Below are 24,853 nucleotides of genomic sequence, written 5' to 3'. Positions count from 1 at the left end.
ATTTTAAACAAAAAATAGTATGCTGACAACAAATACTATATTTTAATTGACCGTACATGAGCTCTTCCCGATTATTCAATAATAATATATGCCTGGTAAAATTTGAAACATCTGGTGACAGATACTTATACAGTCATAGATGGATAAATGTAAATAGACTGACACCGAATGAAAAAGTCGAGAATGTTCAACGGAAGCCAGGGTAGAAATAGACCCCTTCTATTACTTCCATGAATTAATCACAAGAGAGCTGAGGTCTGGTAGACGCTTTGCACGCCCACAAAATTCCATAGAAGACTAAAGGTTGTTATAAGCTATATATAAATGGTAAACAGCTGTACTAATACTGCATATTATTTAAAAGATTATTGGAAAACGTAGTGATTGTTGAAAATCGGAGGATTCTTTGTACTCATTTAGACCCCAAGGAATATCAACATTTGTTAATTAATTGATATCTGTATAGGACGGCACTGAGAATGCAGTTATTCTTATTAATAACGAACCCGAAAATAAAATGTGACAGAAACAGCCTTAGGTCATAAAACACTAAATCGTTATAAAACCTAAATTAATTAATAATCACTAGAGTAAGGACAAGAATAATGATTCTAGTCCATACTTGAGCAAACTTATCCCTGTCCAGATCACAAGAAGAAAAAAACAAGGCGTTATCAAAGAACAATAAATGGAAAGCGATTGTAGATATAACGCTAATTTATTTGCATTATTTATCAAATTATCTGAACATTATCAAGAAAATAGAAAAATGTAGTATCTTAGATAATCTATGGAAAAAGAAATAGTTATTACCACTAAGCAATTGGGATTCAATTACATTGTAGTGGGATAGTAATACAGTGTGAGACGATAAAATTTCGCACTAAAGAGAAAAACATCACCAGCATTATTATAATTTTTTTATTAAAAAGTAACGTAATTTGATTACCATGTTGAGCCAGCATCTATTTAATGTAGCCGTCTTAACCCTAGATACGGGTCCGAAAATTGGAAGCATGCCTTTTTAACAGGCGCCAGTGGGGTTTCGGCGAATATATGGCGAATGTCGGCGATCAGGTTGGCTTTGGTGTTGTAAAAGGTTATGTGTGTAATGTTTTCGACATAGGATACCACGAAGTAGTCCAGCGGGTTCAGTTCGCTGAGAGGGAGGCTTGTTAGGGAAGAGTACCATCTTTTAGTACTCCTTCCTAAGCTAACCCAGACATCTTTAGGCTTGTGGGCCCGCGCCAAATCGTAATGCCCACACAGTGGGGACATCACGTTATTCTTCACATCCAGGCACACTTTCGTGTTGACATTCAATCCCACCTTTAAGATGTGAGAGAACATGATGTGGCTCTCACTTGAAATCACATCAAACACCATAACCGTCGCCGGAAACTTTGTTTTCTGTAGTATTCCGCACGCCCCTGTTATTCGTGGCGTATCTCCGATTTCACTCATTCAAGGTTGGGTAATTTTCAGACATGATAGGAGGCTCCTATCGCTATTAAAATTTCTACGCTACTGGCCAACTATAAGATGGCCTGCAAAAAACTAAGAAAACAGATTTTAATCAACGGAAATAGAGTTATGTCGTTCCTTCTATAGCAAATATTTTATTGTTCCATTTTGTAATATACGAGTTCGAAAATGATCGTGGTATCAATTTAAAGACAGTAGCATCAAAATTACTAAAAATTACCGGAAATATTACACCGCTATTTCACAATTTTATCAGGTATTTCTTTTTCACATACGGATTTTTTTTCTGATATTGTTATTATCACATTTTTTTTCTTTTAGAAATTTTACTTCTTCGATACTCTATGACTAGATACCTCTTGTCACTTAGTCTCCAGCAATCACCAACGGTTATTGACAGTGATTAATATCGGAGAATTTTGAGAATTCCGAGTCACTCCTAATAACAATACTTTGAAATCAAAACGTAATGACGTTAGATTATGGTCAGAATACACTAAACATTCATGCATCATAAAGCTAGATTAAATCGCTAGGAAAACAAGAATGATTAGAGTACCATTGGATCTATGCAGTGCATACTCGTATCTTGAGCAAACTTATTTCCTCCCCAGATAAAAACATTGTTCTATTAGTTATTAATCAATGGTAAGCGGTATTTAATATAACTCTAACTTATCTGTAATATTAGATTAGTGATTAGCAACAGTAAACTATAAGAACCTTGTCTCACAGACCCCAGGTAACAGAACCGGATTTTGCCAGTAAGTAATTAAGTTTAATGAACATTTAGTGAGAGAATGATAATGTAACATTGTACAAAATTACAAATATTACAAAGAATCAACTGAAAATCACCAAAAATATAAGACTGCTACTTCTCAATTTCATCAAATAGGTTTTTTTTCCTAATTAAGCAGTGTTATATTCAGTATTCTTATTAACTATTTTTTCATGAGTTTTCGTTCTTTTTATACGATATGGTTTTTGACTAAAATCGAGGGCATTTATTCTTCAACTTTTTCTTAAAACGGCATTTTGACAAGTCACTGAAGAGACGTGAGTTATTCTGAATATGCCGATTTCTCATAACGCTAAAAACGATTGTACGACAATAATCACTGAAATAGTTCTAATTGAATATCATTGACCCATGTCTAATGAACATAAAGATTATCGTTGAAAACTAAATATATAACTATTCCTTTCGTTTTTCCATTCACGATTATGAAATCAAAAATAAATACTAAATACATGCGCGGTATATTTCTCCAGTAGGCTTACGGGTTATTTTGCATGTTGTGAGGATTAGGTTTAGGGTTAGGGTTAATTGTTGACGCAAAGACAATAAAGATATTTATAGCTATATTTACTTGGAAAAGAAAATTACGAAAAATTAAAATCTCATCCCTGAGATAAACAGAGTGCAGCATTGGGATGGCCAGCTGTTTGGAACGTAGATAATATCAAAAGCAGACGAAAAGCAAATCTGCCATTCCAAGGAAAGATCTTCAAGGAACCTGTGATTATTTACGGTAGTGAAACATGAGCCGTGACAACTTGCCAAAGTGAAATCTTGGAACTAGCACCAAGGGGAACTAAAAAGCAAAATGTTAAGCAGAACTCTACAAGAGAAAAAGACAAACATCTTGATCCGCCAACAAAAAAAGAGATATTGACATCAATACTGCCATAAACATTCATGACAAAGATGGGCAGAGTACTAGCCAGACAACATAACAACAGTTGATATAAAAGGTACTTACATTTGGAAAACTGTTTTAATCGGTTTTTGGCCTGAACTTTGGCTGTCAAAGTGTAAACTTTCCAAGATTTTACGTTTCAAACTCTGTAAAACGCCTCCGGTAATTTTGAATCTAAACACTTGAAACTTTAGATGTAGTCTACTTGGACATGGATCAAGCACTTTATGAGATTTGAGCCCAAAAAATAAATGTTAAGGGGAAAAATTAGTGTAAAAAGTAAAAAGACAACACAAATCTGCGGTCTCTACCAGACTACTCAGACAATTTTTGTTCTGAAAATTAAACATTTTAATAATATATATAAGGAAGGCAAGATTTTTAATAAGTTTTGGCCGGAAATTTGACTGATAAGAAGTCACAGTACAACAGATCACACTATCGAGCAAAGCTTATGCCTAAATATATGCAATTCTGCACAAAGGGTATTCACATATCGAGCAAGCTTTTTAATCAATTTTTTATGACAATGTGAGTATTAAGTTGTCAAAGTTGAAAGAGTTGCCTTTTGCAGGCTATACCTACTTTCTCCGCTAATTTTAGGTATAAAAACTTAATTTTAAGATGAATGTTTCACTGGACATGAGTCAAACTTTAAAATACACGCACACAGACACACACACACACACACACACACACACATATATATATGTATATATATATGTATATATATAGATGTACATCGAGTTATTTAAATAACATGGGGCAGGAACAAAGCCAGGCTGAAAAAACATATATATATATATATATATATATATGTATATATATATACGTAATTAAACTATTTGTGATCAAATAGCTTACACTTCTGTTTAAGATAATTCCATATTAGAACTATAAATATTTGTCATAAAGGGAAGAAATTTAACCGTATTAAATATTCGTTTTTTATTGTTAAAATTATTGCAGCAGAGCGAAAATGAATATTTTATCAAATATTGCACGAGTAACAACGAGAAAATTTCTCAAGTCTGCATTACAATTTTATACACACATACTTACGTCAATATATATATATATGTATATATATATATGCATGGTATATTATATTTTTATAAAAGTATGATGGATATATATTCATATATGGTTATTGAAGCCTTTGATTGTATTTGAATTTAATATGTGCTGACTTACTAATCTTACTTATATATTTGAACTGACTAGCGTTAGAAAGTTTTCTGCAACTCTGCATCCAAGTTTTATGTTAGTATATATATATATATATATATATATATATATATAAATATATATATATATATATATATATATAACGAATCAGAAAAATCCTGGTATCATCTCGGAATTGCTATCAGAATCGTATTCAGAATGAATAAAATATTGTCACTAAAATGCAAACAGGATGTTGTATTTCCTGATAGGCAAATAATTCTTGAACGAGATTATTTTTATCTTTCCCCGTGGATAACGCGATACGTCCCCATGGAAAAGGAGTTTTTTTTTAATTTTTGTGAAGGCGGTAAAGATAAATTTGGAATATCTTAAAGGAATTTGATGGTAAAAAAGAAAACAAAAATTGAAAATACCGGAAATGAGCATTTGATTTTTAGACGAAATAACAGATAAGCAAATACCAAAGTAACAAGAAAATTGCTAAGTTATATCTGACATTTTACAGCAAATGTAGTTCTAACAAACTCAAGTATTGTATCAACTATTTTAACCAAGCTCTTAAGTAACAATTTAATGAGCGTTTTTAAGATTTCTAAGTCACAAAGTATAATCTTCTATTTTGCCAGTACTACATGTCATATATTTGATGTCGACTGCGTTTTTAATTTAAATAGAGACAGAGATTGGGCGACAGTAAGAGTAAATAGAATACACATTACGTTTACAACTTTTAAGTCATGTAAGTCTGAACAGGTGTTATTTCCCTAATAGGTAATATATGTATTAAAACAAAACAACATAATATGATCAGATATATATTATGTAATATAATATGTTTACCGTGTGAATTTTCTGGTTTTTATTATCTAAAAAAACGTCTTAAATTATATTGTAATGAAAACAAGATCACAATAGAAAATAAATTTACATAAGATTTTCTGGAAATGTGTTTAACTTTTGTCCAATTACCGAAGTTTTCTAATCAATAGGATCATCATTTACGTAAGATATGATAAAAATAAGTAGATATTCTTCATGGACATTTGACATGTATCAGGATCGATTATTAATAATCAAGCATTACAAGTTCATATATAAATTATATATATATACATATATATATACATATATATATATATATATATATATATATATATATATATACAGTCACTAAACGCGCGAGAAACTGTATTATCTTCTATATTTTGATTGCTTTCCCAATCATATGTGATACTTATACAGTGGTTCAACGGATGTACATTTAAACCTTCGTTAAAAGCAAGATTAGGGGGTTATTTGTTGAATAAATCTTGCATGTTGCCGCGTGGTTCATAGATCTTATAGAGTTATAATTAAATACGAAAATATTCACGAAAACATGTAGCAGCTTAAAGTGTACTTTCTCACTTTACCAACTAATGCGTAGAAAGGAAGCTGTCTTCTTCAACTGACTCATTTGTTTAAATTCTCATCGAAATATATTGTGTAATTATACATAAGTTAGTATACCTCACCTCTTCAAAAACTTCGATATAGATCAATTACTAATCCATTCATATGCAACCAACTTTTTAATTGATAAGAAATTATAACTTATCTGCTTGTTAAATATGTATTTCCAATGAATAGTTTCTACTGCGTTGTTCTATTCTCTGTATATGTTTAACGGATATTTCTGGAAAAATTAAACAAAAATACCCACGTAAAAAGCAATATTGACATTGGCATGTGAGTACAATCCTTCGTCTTTTAACTGAATAATTTATAACCGTCGATGACATAACAGAATAAGTATATAATTTTTGACACGTGTATTTTGTCATTACGTTTTCGTGTTTCGAAATGTATGTATTATACATTCATTGCTGGTGTGTGTCTGCATGAATTGATTCATATACACACACACATGAATATATATTATATATATGTATATATATATATATATATATATATATATATATATATATATATATATATATATATATGGGGGTGTATGTGTGTATACATTTGTGCGTGCGTGTGTTCATACTAGCAGTCAGCCGCCGTTTTCCGGTCGACAAATATACTTGTATAAAATATTTCAATTTACGAAAATTACACAAGCATTATTATGCAGAACATCATCTATAAATTATTGTATTGTAAAAATACAGAACAATTTCGAAAGGTTAAAATAATTTGGTGCTATAATCTGTAATGAAAACAAAGACATTCAGCGGTCCATTTAAAGAATAAAGTAACGTAAAACTAAAAAATATGTATGTACGCATGCTCAGAATTTGGCTGATTTACTCCTTCCGTATACAGATAACTGTGGGTATAAACATGGCAGGATACTACAATGCCCGTATTCCAACGTCTACACAATTATGTACAATATAAAATATATACTTAAAATAATTGCTCTTAAACGACAAATTAAACAAATCGTTTCATAGGAAATTATCAAAAATAAATTATTAATAAGAAACGTGTTTTAAAAACCATGCAAATTAGTACACTTCATGACGTCATTCGCGTATATGATCGAGTATATTAAGGGCTTGTTTTACTGAGTTAAAATTACTAAAACTTTGCCATTTATATCAATGCCAGAATGAGAAAAGAACTCAATCTTACAGACACACACAAATACACACACTCACACACCAAACACACACACACACACACATATATATATGTGTGTGTGTGTGTGTATATATATATATATATATATATATATATATATATATATATATGCCATTAAATTACGTGGCTTCGTTTCTATTCTAAAGCAAACTTAAAGCAAAATATAACTTTTAGACAAGGTTTAATTAAAAAAAATGAAATAAATCATTTGTTTAGTAGTTAATGAAAATACTATAAAAACAAAGCGATATTCATAGCTAGAGTTCTTGAGAAAACATCAGCGATGAATTTGTGAGTAGATTATGCGTTTTTATTATTACTTCAGCTCTAAATAGATTTAAGTTGAAGTTTTACACAAAATATTTAAGAAGATTGTAAGATAACATTGCACTAATTAAGTAGCGAAAATTCTTTTTGTTTAAAAATCCTCAACTTAATTCAGATTGGAGCCTGGAAATTTCATGAAAACTATCAACTGTGGTGGCTGTGAGGGAGGTCGACTCTCTCTACCGTGCTAAAAGGCTATTCTCACATGGAAATATCCTGTATCACTTCAAAATAACGGTTGGCCCATGAATGGAGTATTGTTACCACATCCAGGTTGGTGCATCTAACATTTGTCGCTGATTCTTAGACAGGGTTCAAAATGATTCGGTCACCTAATAGGTGCTGAACTTTAAACTATTCTCCAACTATGTCCCATCGCCGAAATTTTGTATTCCTATTCCAGTGTTACAAGTATCTCAACGCCTAGCGCTCCAGCGAACTCCGGGCACTAGTGCCGTCCCACGGCAATAACCCCTACAAACCTGACAGCAGCTAAATTCCACCCATAAACGGTAGAAATTCGTATAGGCCGTGAATCCTTCGTCTAGTCAAATAGTTTTTTTTTCCTGAGACAGCTGCACTTTAGCTTCCGAACATTTTCTTCCCTGTCTGTACTGACATGCAGGAATCGAAGAGTAATATGTACAGACATCTCGCTGGCCGACTCACTAAATAGTGGCCCTGCAAATTTGATCCAATATAGAACCTCTCACGGACAAGTGGCTCTTTGGCTTGTTCCTGGTGAAACGTCCATCCACAATTATATAGAAGTGTTTCTGGGAAGTCTTACAAAATCGTGGCATTTTCGAGAAAAAGGAATACTATATTCGGAAAGATATTATTCATTAAACACATTAGATTACTATCGAGAAAGTTATTTTTTATTTGAAGTGAGAATATTGTGTAAGTATAAAAAATATCCGTAGGTTTTAAAAAATAATACACCCTTTGTCTGGATAGATTTGTCGCTATGATTTTTCATTATAGTTGCAGAACTGACACAGGAGAAACTAGTATTAAATATTCAAGAGAAATTGGTAATACACTATGTCTGACATATTCATTTCGTAGACTGTTTCCATCCATTAATTCGTTTGGTTATTTTGTCTAGACTTGTACGAGAGTAATTTCGATTTAATATATCAGAATGTAGAAACCTGATGACAATATAATTTTATAAATGATGCCATCATGCGATAATGAGTTGGAAGTCTACATTGAATACAATAAATTGATAAGTAGAAGGAAAATCTAACACTGTTCGAAATTGAATAACACGGCATATAAAAGATAGAGTAAGCTCTTTAATAAGACCGGTGTGCGTTCGAAATAAATATTTCCCTTTAAACACTATTGGTATAGTATACATAACTTTACTTTTTTCAATTTTAATTGAACTCATTATATAAGAGTATTGATTTAAAATAACCCGTAGTTTCCTTACAGTGTCAATATAGCCAACAAGGTATTGTAGGTAGTCATTCAGAAAAGTATATGAAGCTTAAACTGGGTGAAATCGGTGGGTTCAGGACTACATCAGCAATAAATCGGTTTGATCGACAAATGAATGATTTCAATGATTTCAATTAAAAAATAGTCTGAAACTTTCGTGATTCTAATCTAATTTTACGCAAATTGGGTACGTGTGTGGGGGTATTTATGTGTGTGTATTCGTAACTAAATTCGCGATAACCGTATAATAAGATTGTATTACGTCATCAGATAAATATAAACGAGCATATAAAAATATGACAAATCATCTTCTGCTATGACGCTTTGAAGCTACATGATTCTGATCGGTAATTGAGAAAGGCGATCTCCTCAAAATATACGAAGAAATAAAAAAAACAACATATAATTGCGAGACTAAATCTTATATATATAAATACATATATATATATATATATGTACATAAATTAGCAAAAACGGTAATTAGTAAAAACCTGAAGAAAGTGCCCAGTATATATATATATATATATATATATATATATATGTATATATATACGAATAAATAAAAACCGATATATAATAGTGAGACTGAATCTTATATATATATATATATATATATATATATATATATATATATATATATATACGTATGTATATGCACATATATATATATTATATACATATATAAGTATATTAGCAAAATCGGTAGTGAGAAAAACCTGAAAAAGTGCTCAATATATATATATATATATATATATATATATATATATTTATGTATGTATGTATATGCAAAATTATACTCATTCAGAAAATGTATGTGTTCTTTGGATATTTCTAGTCTTTTTAATTGCGTCCCATTGTTAGAGACAATTGATATCTGTGTTGACGCCTTATATCTGAGTAAACTTCCAACCCTCTTAAACCCAGAATATAGTTTTGTACAATTGATTAAATTCGCCACCATGTCGGTAGAATTCACTTTTAACGATATTGTGTACAGACAGACAGATAGTATGTCATGGGTTACCCATTGGGACCAACGCTGGCTAATATATTGTGAGTTTTCATGAACAGGGTCTATTGTCTGGTTTGCATGCACTAGAAATTTATTTTCGTTACGTTTATGATACTTTTTGCTTTTATATATATGTATATATATATATATATATATATATATATATATATATATAAAGTGAATTTGTCTCTCTGTATCTGTGTGTACATTTCCTGACCAAACTACTCTCTCAATTTGACATAAGATTGGCGGTATTGAGAAGTGGAAGATCTTAATAGGATGTCGCCAAAATTTTGCTATCAAGAGGGAATTTAAAATCCTACAAAACCGATTCACTAATTAATGGTCTACACAGTCAGGATTTTATGTTTAGGGTTCTTGCACATGGACCGGAATTTTCATGCGATTAAGTCAACCTTCCCAAATTGTAAGGTGTTTTAATAGGGGTCAAACTTTAAAAAACTGACCCCTGCGGTCTATACAAAGTTACTCAGCGAATTTTTTGGTCTAAACATAATGTGTACTCAGACAGAGAGCAAGTTTTTAAATCACTTATTGGCCGAGAGCTTTTCTACTAAGTGGCTAAAGTTTCAAAGATTTGATATTTTCGGTCACTCAAAAACTATTCAGTTAAGTTGAGATCTAAACATTTCGTAAGTGGTTTTATGATTTTGACCAGGAGTGTATATTCTCGATAACTTCCTTATCTAGGTGGTCTTCTATCCTCACTCCTGGGATCTTTGGTTAAACATGAAACAGCCAACACTATAACCGAGTGAGGTACTTGCTTTTTTTCCATTGTGAAACTGCAGAACAGCACATTATATTTTTGAAATATAAATTTATTTCAGCTAAGTTGGCTTCACGAGGAGTCTGCATTGCGTGTCTACATGCTTGTTCCTTAAAGATTCCCTTCTTTTCTGACGAAAATAAAACTCCCTTATCTAATCTACTGACCATTTTACCTGTCAGTACCGTTACGTCATCGTAGAAAAGCACACGTCTTCCAACGTGTGGCCTCTGTCACTTACGCAACTGCTCAAGGTTATTCTACTTATTTTACTTGCTCATTTCCTTAAACATCTTCACCTAAAACACTTAAGACCAATTTTATTCTCTAAAGAATAAATAACGTCAATATAAACTATTTTGACAATATTACTGGATAGATAGATGAAAAGAAAGTAAGACAGATGCATACATCGATCCGTAACTGATTTAACTGTCAACCATGTCATTATCTTACATTTTCATATGAATTGCGTTGATTTACAATCACTAATCCACAATATCGTTTTTTTCTATATGAGTCTGAAGGAAGTAATGATGTAATCAGTAGAAATACTTTAAAATGCATAATAATTTCCACATGATACGTTAATACGTAATAATATTTTCATCTGAGATGCGTTCGTTTTAATGATTAATATCAGCATTCCTTTTTCGTTTTAATAATCACCAGCATCACATCCTTCGATTTGACTGACTTGCCATATGACGTATGGAGGTAATAATGCTTTCACTTAAGATGCGTGTTAACTTATACTAATTTCGTCATGATACGTAACTACATCTTCATGATCTCACCCACAATTAGTTAATTTAAAAGACAGGAACCATATGGTCATACTAACTATGTACAAGATATTAAAGTAGTAAGTTATCTTTAAATCTGGAATGCATTGGAATTCATACTAATTTCAACATGGCACAAAATAAGCTAATCATTTATTCACCTGAAATGCGTAGGTTTTAAAAAGCTTCACAAGCACCTTATGTGTTTATTAATTTTGATATAAAACTTATCTTTAAATCTGGAATGCATTGGAATTCATACTAATTTCAACATGACACAAAATAAGCTAATAATTTATTCACCTGAAATGCGTAGGTTTTGAAAAGCTTCACAAGCACCTTATGTGTTTATTAATTTTGATATAAAACTTATCTTTAAATCTGGAATGCATTGGAATTCATACTAATTTTAACATGGCACAAAATAAGCTAATAATTTGTTCACCTGAAATGCGTAGGTTTTGAAAAGCTTCACAAGCACCTTATGTGTTTATTAATTTTGATATAAAACTTATCTTTAAAGCTGGAATGCATTGGAATTCATACTAATTTCAACATGGCACAAAATAAGCTAATAATTTTTTCACCTGAAATGCGTAGGTTTTAAAAAGCTTCACAAGCACCTTATGTGTTTATTAATTTTGATATAAAACTTATCTTTAAATCTGGAATGCATTGGAATTCATACTAATTTCAACATGGCACAAAATAAGCTAATAATTTTTTCACCTGAAATGCGTAGGTTTTAAAAAGCTTCACAAGCACCTTATGTGTTTATTAATTTTGATATAAAACTTATCTTTCAATCTGGAATGCATTGGAATTCATACTAATTTCAACATGGCACAAAATAAGCTAATAATTTATTCACCTGAAATGCGTAGGCTTTAAAAAGCTTCACAAGCACCTTATGTGTTTATTAATTTTGATATAAAACTTAATAAGGTAATAAAGTTTTCACATGAAATGCGTTTTAATTTAATACTAATTTCACTATCAAACGTAGGTAAGTAACAAATGCATGAATTTTTATGTTCTGTACTTTTTGTTCCACGGGAAAAAATATATTTCAGAGTATAACTTTGTTCCACATCTAGACAACGTCGCAGCGAACTAGAGCCATGCCAGCATAAAAACCAGAACTCCAAGACTTGAGTTTAGGCTCCTCAGTTAGACACATTTGAACTCTGTATTCGACCGTGGACCCTCTTGTATGCGAAGCGAGCACTCTGCCAACTTAGCAAACGCGCCACACACGAGAAAATTTATTAACACTTATCAAGCGAATCGCGGTGAAATGTGACAGTGGAATGAACCTATATCTTCTCGAACAAGGGATATGATCAACGTTACAAGCTATAACTCAAGCTGATATCTAACAATTAGGAATTAAATAACTCAAGCTGATATCTAACAATTAGGAATTAAGTATGTCATAAAGACAAGCTTACCTAGCGGTTAATATCCAATAGAACGTTCAGAATGCGAGAGAATATTTAATTATATCGAGATATATAGGAACTAGTGCTATATTTATTTTAAAATATTCGTGTAAAAATTTTATATATATATATATATATGTGTGTGTGTGTGTGTGTGTGTGTGTGTGTGTGTTAGTAATTATTACATTTAGGGGCACCACATTTTTCCAAACATGTTTTACATATACACATAAACATTAGTCAGTTATAATGGTCAGACTAACCACCAATTATTTCACAGCTAAGAGAAAAGTGAACTACAAATGTGTTACTATTAACTTGATGCCTATTTATTGGAGCCACATCTTCTTAGTAGATAATCTTATTTATACTCACAAAACTAAAACAAAACATGCAATAATATGCATCTCACAACTGAAGAGAAACAGACAAGCTAATTTATAATCTCTACTCTGTTTTAGTCAAATGTCAAAAATGCCTTTGCAAATGTTAATATAATAGTAAGTAATTTTATTAAATCACGCATTATCATATTTTCTTACAGTTTCTTTCTTAAGAAATCTGGTTCGGTGATAATTGTGCAAAACATTAGTATGACCAATGGAGGCCAATTGAAGACACGTTTCTGAAACTGTTTCGCCTTTCTGAATGAAAACTATAATTATTACAGTAATTTTACTATCATTATTCATAGAACTTGTGCGTCTTGTCTCCAAATGTCTGTGTACATAACCCTTCAATATACGACTAAGATAATAGCTACGTTGTCATTTTACTCCAATCTTTGGCGCCTTGCGTTTTCATGTTTTTTCATGATTTAAATGACTGCACTAGGAAACCTTATTGTATCATAAATATTGCGTTATTATATCATAAAGATTGCATTAAACTCTGAGAGATTTTGGAAAAAAATAATTTCTATATTAATAATAGTGTAGAATATTCCCAGTTCTCTTATAAGTTGAATATCTTATTTATTTCTTGAGAATAATAATTTATTTTTTGTTACCCTGACTATTCGGAAGAAATACTTCGTTTAATAAGATCTAGATGCCAACGGATTGTTACTTGTTTTTTTTTTATTAATTTTAGTAGTTAAATACTAAGAAGATTACTACTAAAAACTACCTAATTAAAGCAGGATGTTGTTATTTGCTCCTTTAACTTTCAGATCCCTATGCAATTAACAGACAACTGTGCTGTACATAAAATTCGTTTACGCCTACATATTCATCGTTATTTTAACAAATAATAGAAGACATTGAAACGATAATTGACTATTTTTGTTACAAGTTTGGTTTTTAATATCAAGTCCAACATTTTACTATTTCCTTATTGGCAAAATATGAATGGCGCTGACCAATAATCGAGTAGTGTTGTATTTATTAAAGGACTCCTCAAAAACGTATTTAACTTTGACTTGAAAAAAACCATATTATAGTCAGCTGGACAAAAGCGAACAGTTTTAGCGAGGAGACTTTGCTTTTTGAATTTTCGTTTATTTTAAGGCGTAGATAGATAGTGATGTAAAATGTTAATCGTTTGTATTTGATGTGCATAGGGGACAGTGATTCAAGTAACGTCAGAGCAGATATACTCACAAGGTATCTGTTGTTGTAAAGAGGAACAGGACGAAGTACACGTTCTTCGCCTACTAAACTTTTCAAGTGAGGAAATGGCACTATGCATAGTTTTTTCTCAAATGTTGATAATAGGACATGTTTCTTTCGAATAATATCGAGATGTTATAACGCGGTTTCTGTTACACTCGTTCCTCATTTTCGATTAATTTAATACATTGCATGAATGTATAATCTATTTATATTGTAACATCGTGTTAGCCATTACATTAGTCTTATTATAGGTTCTTACTAGAGGTGGTAGTCAAGTGAAAACAAAATACATTTTACACACATTACTTTGCAGGTTACAGTGATTGAAAAATAGATGCAAATCTTCGTATTATCTTTGCAAATAATAGCCTGGTAAAATTAGTCTGCAGTTTCACACTTTCCAACAAATTTGATGGGGTGTGTTCGCGAAATAGTAGTGGGAATTCTATTAGGATTATACACGCCAACACTAAAAATTTGTAGAGACTCTGTGGCCATGTGTATATGCACAATTACATTTTGTTTACCTAGGTACATATTTATTACAATACTAGCACATTCGAGAATTTGGCGGGAAATTAAGTGATGTGATTGGTTATCATAGCCAGGAATTTCATCAGGACATTTGAGTGATAGAAAACCATTTTCAAAGAGGGTAGAATACTGGCGTGTACACACACTACAGTTTTTTTGCACAGTTTTATTTGTACCTTAGATTTCTTAATGTAATGAATATCAACCGTAGCGATATCTACTGAAGTTACGAGAATTTTATAATTGCGATGAAATTTACACTGAAAACAAAGTATACACAATGGTCAGCTTTTGAAATAAACTAATACTAAAAATGTGTGTTTAATTAACGATTACACTTTAATTATAAGAAAACATTATGATATAAAGACCTGACAAAAATAAACATGGCGTTAGTGTGTACATGCCACTTACGCTGTAACCGTGCTCGATGCAGTAAAAATCACATTCGGGCCCGCAAGTCGTTTGCTACCGTTGACAAGAAACAACCAAACAAAAAAAGATCCCACTCGGCTTTTATTTCTGTGTTAGCAACAGACGTTTATTGCTATTTATTTCGAAACACCACCTGTTTTTTATACTGTTTTTTTAATTACATTTAAATCCCAAACAAGGAACGTTGCCACTTTGGTGCAGGGACTACTATCAGAGACATAAGCTACTAGGGTACTATGTAGGTAGTTGGGCAGTAAGATGTTGGTTAACGTTACGCTTGAACTTCTGCGTGTCAGTATTGTTGGGGAAGCAGGAATCCTGTTATGGCTTGCAATAAGCCACAAAGAAAACAGAACAACGGAATAGACGTTAAACAATGAATGACTGGAACAACAACAACATAAAAGAGTAGTAAACGTCACCGAGCTGGCGAGGGCTGCTCTGATTTTTAATCCCCACCTGGGATCAAAAGGTCTATGGTGTATATAATTGATAGAACAGTCCATTTGGAGGGTTATTTCCCCACAACACCTCCCTCCAAAGCTGATTTCCACGGTTGTGAAAATCAGTATTACTAAATTAGGGGGCAGACCACAATGGGCGTGTGCCCTTCCTCTTTCTGCAGGAGCGTCTCGATTCAAACATCCCTTTTTGAGATCTATGTCAAAACAGCCATACACAGTTTCACTCGCCTCATTGCCGTCCTGCGGTGGTTCTTCTTGATCCTTATAGAAGCGTGTCCTAATTTGGTTCAGGTGCCTCTTATGCTGGAACTGTAGGTCCTGAATGATGTATGTAACATAGCCGATTCTTTGTAATATCCTGCCCTGTTCCCAAAAAGAAACGCTATTTCTAAAATGTCTAAAATGTCTAAAATACACGTTATTTCCGCTGTTAAACAGTTTCGTTGGCATTGTAGATGTTCTGTTGTGTACTATATGTTTGGGTAGGAGTTTATCAAATACGGATTTTATTTTCAGTCCAAACATGATTTCTGTGGGGGATCCCGCATCTGGTTTGTTCGGATATCTTGTGATTCTGTAAACCTGCAGAAATTGCAGAAGGGCCTTTTCTATCGGTGTGCCGGACGCCTTTTTTAATGCCCTTTAAAACGTATCGAAGAAGCGTTCGGCCTGGCCGTTGCTTCTAGTGTGGTACTAGGGTGTCATAATATGCCTGACTTGATACGCCTCGCAGAATTCTCTGAATTCTGGCGAGGTGAACTGTTGTCGCTAACCAAAGAGTTTACAACCCCAAACCGAGCAAACATTTCCAATAAAAATTTTGTCGTTGTTGACGTGGTCGTTTTTTTTTTTTTTGCATCTTATTACCTCTGGCCATTTACAGTAAGAGTCACCTACTATCATGTAGTAAAAATCCGCGACAGATCCCGCATAATCGGTGTGGATCCTCGACCATGGTTGTTCAGCCTTAGGCCAAGGTTTATATGTTATTTGTGGTTCTTTTGCAGCCAAAGCACAGCCTTTGCATCTCTTCACTATGTTGGTAATATCTTGGTTATATCTCTTGTGTAGAAATATTAACGATAACAGATAGATGTCGAGCAACAATAGTTTGTATAATACCTTGCTTGTACAAAATTGTGAGTATATCTGAAAAAACTGCAAAAATATAATCACTTCGTTTAAACTTAGAATTTTTTCTTAACATGTTCATTTGAACTACTAAACATCATCATAATCGCAAGAAAACGGTACTTATATCATGTTTTTAAGAACTTAGATACGTCACATTAATTGCATATTTTTAGCTCAACGTTCTCATCTTTTTTACAAGGGAGTCATAATTTTCAAGACCCGAACGGCACTCGAGGATAAGAGTTAATGATGTGAATGTTATTAGTAATATTTACTGGTGTTATTTTGGGTAGAGTCTTTTATTATTTAATGAGACGGCTTAAAAGGACTTGTTTGCATTAAACTTAAACGCTCTAAAATTGTAATCGCCCTGGAAGAAATAAAATGGAACCATATTGAACATGTAGGAATTCAATAAAATAAGTTGTGTTAATGAAATCTGCATTCAGATTTGGGAACAGATCGAAAGTGGTTGTAACTAATTATGTGTTTTTTTGTAAATAAGGGAACTATCGATTAGAGCTCAGGCGAACACCACATGGAAATAGAGTAAAAGAAACTTGCAAGAACTCTTCTGTGGGAAAAGAGGTAGCAGGTAGAGAAAACTCCATCAGATACCAGGATTTAAAACCGGTTTTGAACACGGTAAATGAAGTATTGGGTTAGCCTAACAGCTCCTGCCCAGACTTGACTAAAGTGATCACTTTAGGACCTTTTAGACTCTTATACAGATAGAGAATGTACTCGGCAGTGAAAGACTTACTGAAGTGTTAAGATAATTTTACAGCGATCGAAGATATAATAGAGACGTTCCATTCTCAGTCTTAGAAGCTTGTAATGAAATGGTGCTTTCCTAAATCTAAGACCATTCATTTCAATTAATGCCAAATAGAGTCATAGCGATTATGATGAAAAGAGGGGGGGGTTAAAATGCATTAAATTTAAAAGCCACGTTTTCTCGTCGCATGATGTGCTCAAGATCCGACCTTTGAAGTGTTGCTATGAATTGATATATCGCCTGCATTAAAGTTTACGAATAATCTAAAAATATAATTTGCGAGGTAATTGATGTAGATAAAGAAGAGTTGGGCTTAAGATAGAACCTTATATAACGCATGATTTGATATGTTACGCTTCTGATTTTGCCCATCGACGACACCTTTTTATGCTATTAGGGAGATAAGATTAAATAATTGAGGGGACACCTCCAGGTATTAAATAGCTTGTAAAGTTGATTAAATCTTGTTAAGTAAACATTTATATCCTATCAAAAGTATCGGATATGTAAAAAGTTACTGCTTTAGAACCGAAGACATTGTCGAGAGATTTACGGATCCTGTGTGATAATATAATACGCAACTCGAATGTACTTCTAACATAACAGAAAACATATTGTATGACACTGAATACGGTGTTTGTGTTAACGGTTTTACCATTTATTTATTTATTCCAGATTTCTGCGACTTATTCATAACACACAGGAGAATGAGTGGTCTGTAATTAGAGGCAGTTGTCCGATCTCCCAAATTCTTAAATACAGGGATGACTGATTAAGTTGTCCAGTGCAAGGACGCATTTATTCGAAAAGCAATGTTCAAAAAAACCCTTAAGTGCGGGAGCTATTTTCAGATAAAGCTTTTTGAGAACAATTCTTGGAATGTCGTCGGCCCCAGTTGTTTTATTGCAATCAAGGTATCTGATATCTTTGGCAACATAACGCACAAATAGTTGTATGTTGCATAGCGTATTTTCAGACACAGGAGAAAATACCATGTGTGTGCGGCACCGATTGGAATTCTTAACCTCGCTGCAGTGTGTTTAGAAGCTTGGAAACCACATCGCCGTAAAGCGTTTATGCAAATTACAGCGTAAGTAATATGGAAGCACAGTCAAACTTTATTTAATTTATAAGTTAAAAACAGTACAATATATATGTTACGAAATTGATTCGAATATGTCTCGTAACATTAGTCTATGTGTGCATTATTGTCCTAGTTCCGTCTGTACATGTGCACAATAATAATGTTGATTATGATTCTAACTGATAAAATGTAAAAGTGTTCCCATATATTGTACCTCTGTTGTGAGTAAAATTAATTGCATTCATATTATATACAAGAAATTACGTACAACATAATGATTACAATTACGTTCATATCGCGAGATTAATTAGATGCGTAAATCATTACGTCCTCTGATAAAGACTACGGCATGTGGTCTTTGAAAATTAGCCGTGATATACCCTGTTTTCATTGTTCAAAGTCAGTTGACTAGTGCTTACCTATTCGCCATGTATTTGCTGTTTTGACATAGTAGACCTGATCGGTAAAGCGTTTAAAATACAAGTAAGCAATTTTGAAAGTTTTACTGAACTATATAGGATGTTGAATCATTGTTTTCTTGAACTCATTAACTTCCATTTCGGCTCATCAAGTAAAGAACGAATAAGAGAAAATGCAATTGGTCATCAAGGAAAACGTTAAAAAGCAAACATCTGTAAGCTGATGTTTTGCTGCATTTAAATTATGAGGCGCGTCCAGGAATTCCCTATACGTTTTTGTATTGATAGTACACACATGACACTCTGGTCCTGTCCGAAGTAATCTCTTCCGACTGTAATGTACACATTGTACCGTTGCAACTATTTCTGGAATACCCCATACAAGACATATTGTCGAGCGCGTTACGTACTGCGTAATTAAAAATGCATCCCTTAATACAAACATATTGGCTGCATACACGTATCTGTAGCATTACATTTAGTGAATAAGCATTTTCATTTAAAATCATTTCACAATTAAATGTGAAATATATTAATTGTTTTGGTCGGACTAATTTCCTTTCTTGAGTGTTATTGTGCAAGGTTTTTGTCGATGCATACTTCGACTTTCGTCAGGCATAGTGGTCGTAATAATGGAAAAGGAAAGAAAGACATGTCACTGACACCGTAGGAAGGTTTCTTATTCTTGGAGTTGGTTTATTTTGTTTTGGTTTTGGCCGTGGATTCGTATGTGTGAGAAAAGTTTTAAGAAAGAGGAGTCAACTCTAATAATGTTCCACAAAAATTATCTCTCGTTTATTATTGAAATTTATAGAAAGGATTGTAGTAATGGGTTTCTACGATTAAAAGTCTCCATATGTTGCTAATTACTACGCTTTGTCTGCTTTGCAATATTTAGAATGTGTGTCGCTTTTTGGGTCGTCTTTAATACATATTGACCAAAACAAACAAAACAAAATCTAAATGGAGACCATCTAGAGCATGTGCTGTAGAATCAAGAAAAAGGCCAAAGACCCTAGTGTTTTGATGTGATGTTTTGAATATAATAAACTAGTTATGACCAAAGTTTCATTTCATTCGGATAAAACACTAAGAAACGGGGCCTAATTAGAGTTGGACCCCGTTTTTTGTGTCATCCTTTATAAACAATTAATTACGAATAGTTCATGTGAAATATATATACATATATATATATATATATATATATATATATATTTCACATGAACTATTCGTAATTGTTTATATATATATATATATATATATATATATATATATATATACACACGTGTGTACGCGTGTGTGTGTGTGTGTGTGTTGTGTGTGGGTATGCATGTGCGTCTATGAATACACATGTTGGGGTAATGCCCTCACCCCCAACAATTTAGTGTTTTTCCTTCTTTCCCCTTATATTTTAGATGGTATTGTGGGACTTTTATACGTTTTCACACCTTTAGAAAGGAGGAGACTCTTTAATTTTTTATAGATTAAGGAAGATACACACACACACACATATATATATATATATTTATATATATATATATTAAGTTATGAAAATATATATGTCATTTAAACTACAGAGACTATTCCGCGTTTCCTTCTCGTGAGAATTTCAAGCTTATGCGAAAAGGTAGCGCGATTTTATATACGCAAATGCTATTGGGGTTTAGTTAGACAATCAGGTTTCTAGTAGTAGCCGCGCCCATCCTAATCAGACAATCAGAGGGCACTTACAGGACAATGGAGAACAGGCAGAGGGATGCAACATTTCCTCGGTTTGACAGAGCCTTGACCTTAGATGACAGTTCAGGAGCTATTAGATTGGAGACTCTTTTTTGGACCTTGTCTAGGAGCGAGAAACTAGTATCAGATGCACAAGCCCAAAGATGACAGCAATTCTCTATACACGTGCGAATGGTGGCCTTATAGACCTACAGGACACTTTCGGCTGGTAGTAGTTTCTAGCACGGTAGAGAGAGGCAAGCCTCCTCTACAGCGTTCCCGACAATGCTCTCAATAATCGGTCCAACTTATGTTTTCTGTGAACGTTAGGCCTAGTAGTTCAAAAGAAGTACTTCCTGATAATTAATCTTTGGCTAGTTCTATTGGCGGTAGAGAAGGAAATAAGTTTAGTCTAAGCAGCAGTGTATGTGACCATCCATTTCTGTCCCCATTCCATACTCTAGTGTTTCTGCCATTTCCTTTGATATGTATTCATTTGTTTTCCTGTCGTGCCTTTTATAGGGCGTGGTGTCAACAGCATATATAACGATATCAGATGCAATTTTGTCGGGGAGGTCATTTATTACTATTAGGAATAATAAAAGTCTCAGTATAGACCCCTTTGGAACTCCCGCATTTATATCATATTGTTTAGATGTACGACCGTGGAGGACAACCTGGAGTTCTCTCTTATCTAAGAAGGATTTAATTATGTTTATTATTCGTCCATAGATACTGCATGGTCTGATATTCCTGAGAAGACCGTCATGCCATACCTTTTCAAAAGCCTTAGATATATCTAAAGCTACGGCTTTACCCTCCCCTGCTTTGTCCAGTGAATGGTATATATGTTCGGAGATTAAAGTTAGAATATCTGTTGTAGAACCGGCTTGCCTATATCAATATTATTGGTGGGCCAGTTGTTTAGCATCTGTAAGGTGATGGACTAGAGCTTGGTTTATTATGGAATATTTTGTCGAAAAAGTTGGAGAAGGCTAATGGGGCGATAATTTAATGAGTCAGTTCTTTCGCCAGAATCCTAGAAAACTGGTATCACAGAAGCAGTTTCCCAGACGTCCAGAACTAGATTCATTAAGGAATATGTTGTAATGTCTGGAGAGAACCGGAGCTATTTCGGCGGAGCATTTTTTAATATCACTCCTGTGATGAGATCAGGTCCACATGCTTTGGAAGTGTCAAGGTGTTTTATGATAGCATGGACCTGAGATGGGGTGATTTTCATATCTAGCGTAACGCCTGTTCGCAAAGGAATGTCAGGGAGCGGGTGGTTAGCAGGGTCCAGTTTGGAGTTGGGGGCAAACCAACTGTCTAGCATGTTAGCCTTCTCGGTTGCTGAGCTAACAACCTCATGAGTGTTGGTTAGTGGGGCATATTTGAGTATCCATTATTTACTATACAGTTGTAGATATTGTAGAAGTCGCGGGTTTCTAATCTTTGTGTTTCAATGCGTTTTTTGGTGGTTTCAGTAGATTCTCTCTTAGCTGTCGCTATTACTTTCATATTGTTACTTCTAGCTTCCATATACTTCTGTCTATTTGAACTGGACTTATGTCGGTAAAACCTATGGTACGCATTCTGCCTTTGCGCAATGGCAGTGGCACAAATAGAAGTAAATCATTGAGGAGATTGTGACTGGCTATAAAATTTTCGCGGAACATGTGCTTCAATTGCCATTTTTAACTATTCAATGGTCTCATTCGCGCACAGCTAAACAGGAAGCCTTTTGCATAATATCTCCTTTCTCTCTATGGCTCTTCAGTTTTGGTTCTAGTTTAGGGCGATTTGGACCATTATCATTGCATGATAGGCGTTCCAAAGTGGGCTGTCGACATTCGTTATAAAATTATCAAGAACTATGGTCAGAAACAGATATAGAAGTGAAGCGTGTCGTTCTAGCTGGTCCGGGAGATGGGTTGAAAACGTAACCATTTCTGATAGGGAGTGAGATATAGAGAATCTAGGCGTCCTGCTTCCAGCTGTGTCTGTGTAATATATATATATATATATATATATATATATATATATATATATATATATATATATATATATATATAATGTATATGTATGTGTATGTGAGAGTATATATTACTATTACAATTATTAACGAACAAATATATATGTATTTATTAAACAAAATTCTTCGTTACGTTAAAAAGATTTAGTAGTGACATCAGCATAAGTCATTGCACGTAAAATAATCATATTTTAATCATATATTTCGGAAAATCTAAATAATTTTGTTTAGAATAATTGCTGAGTATACTAATATCGTTATAATTGCATATAACATTGCATCTAATTTTTTCTGTATTAATAAATCTTAAGAATATTATTCCAAATCGAAAAAAAAAGTATATAAAAAAATCTGATGCCCATTTCTGTATTTTATTGTTTTAAAAATATGTTTTTAATTATTGTTTCCGAATGATTTTCTGTTGCATGTTCCTTATTTATATGAATTTTCGATTATTATTATTTTTATCATTATTATTATTGTTGTTGTTGTTGTTACTATTGTTATTATTATCGTTCTTGTTTTTATTTCTAGTAAAGTATTAGTTTTTTTTTTAATGTTATGCACAGTATTTATGATTACGGTTATTTTTATAATCTTAACGTAATTTTCTTTAGAGTAATCGAATTTATTCATATCCACTGTAGGCGTTGTCATCGATTTCCTTATCCTATCAATCATTAGCTGGAATATTAAGCTTAAAGCACCTACTCATGTACGTAGCAATGTGCATGCATATATGTGTATATATATATATGTATATATATGTATACGTATATGAGTACATATGAATATATATATAAACATACACACTTACCCATGTGCATTGTCTAGATTATATATATATATATATATGTATATATATATATGTGTGTGTGTGTGTGTGTATAAATAACAAGTATATGCTAAATTATAAAGAAAACATCTGATATAATAGCATTCGTTCATTTTGAACAAGTATTGCAGTAGGATTATTTTCTTCTCTTGAAAAATGTTGTATATGTATGTAGATATAGACATGCAAATATATATATATATACATATGTACATATATATATATATATATATATATGCATATAAATATATTTATACATGTATACATATGTATTTATATATATATTTATATGCATATACATATTTTTATACACGTTTATATATATATATATAGAGAGAGAGAGAGAGAGAGATAGATATATAGGTATGCAACATATTTACATATAAAAATTTATATATGCATAAATATATATAAATTATAATAACAATAAGCATGTCTTCTGTGTATAAGTGTAGATTATATTTTTATGATGCTTTGTTGGATTTTGCAAGTACATACTTCATGTTATATCTAGATTAACTATTATACTCATGTAATTTACTTTTAGTTCGCCAATTCACGTGTAAATATAATTTGAACTGTTTTTTTTTTCACTTCAATATTTTTACCAAGTTATATAACATTCAAAAACGCATATGTGCATGGAATTCAAATACGAATCTATGATTGTGATTTATTAATAAACTGGTTATTTGTTAGAGCCTTACGCTAACCTATTATAAACTAGTTTCTGAAGCCTCAAAGTAAGTAACAAAGATATTCAGTCATAACAATGGAAGGAATTGTCAAAATAAAGCTGCTTAGTCTTACTAACATTAAATTCTTTTATTTATTTTTGGCCGCATTCATGTTCGGCCTGGAGTTCATTTTCTGTCGAATCTGTCATCGTCTTCACCTTCATACATATACATGCAGCCCTATTCAAAATCATGAGACCACTTAAGGAAGTAAGTGTTTACGCATATTATCGAATGTTTAATCAAACAAA

Source organism: Euprymna scolopes, chromosome 25, assembly GCF_053919585.1.
Source record: "Euprymna scolopes isolate OS-2025 chromosome 25, ASM5391958v1, whole genome shotgun sequence".
NCBI lineage: Eukaryota > Metazoa > Mollusca > Cephalopoda > Sepiida > Sepiolidae > Euprymna > Euprymna scolopes.
This window is presented reverse-complemented; position numbering follows the sequence as displayed.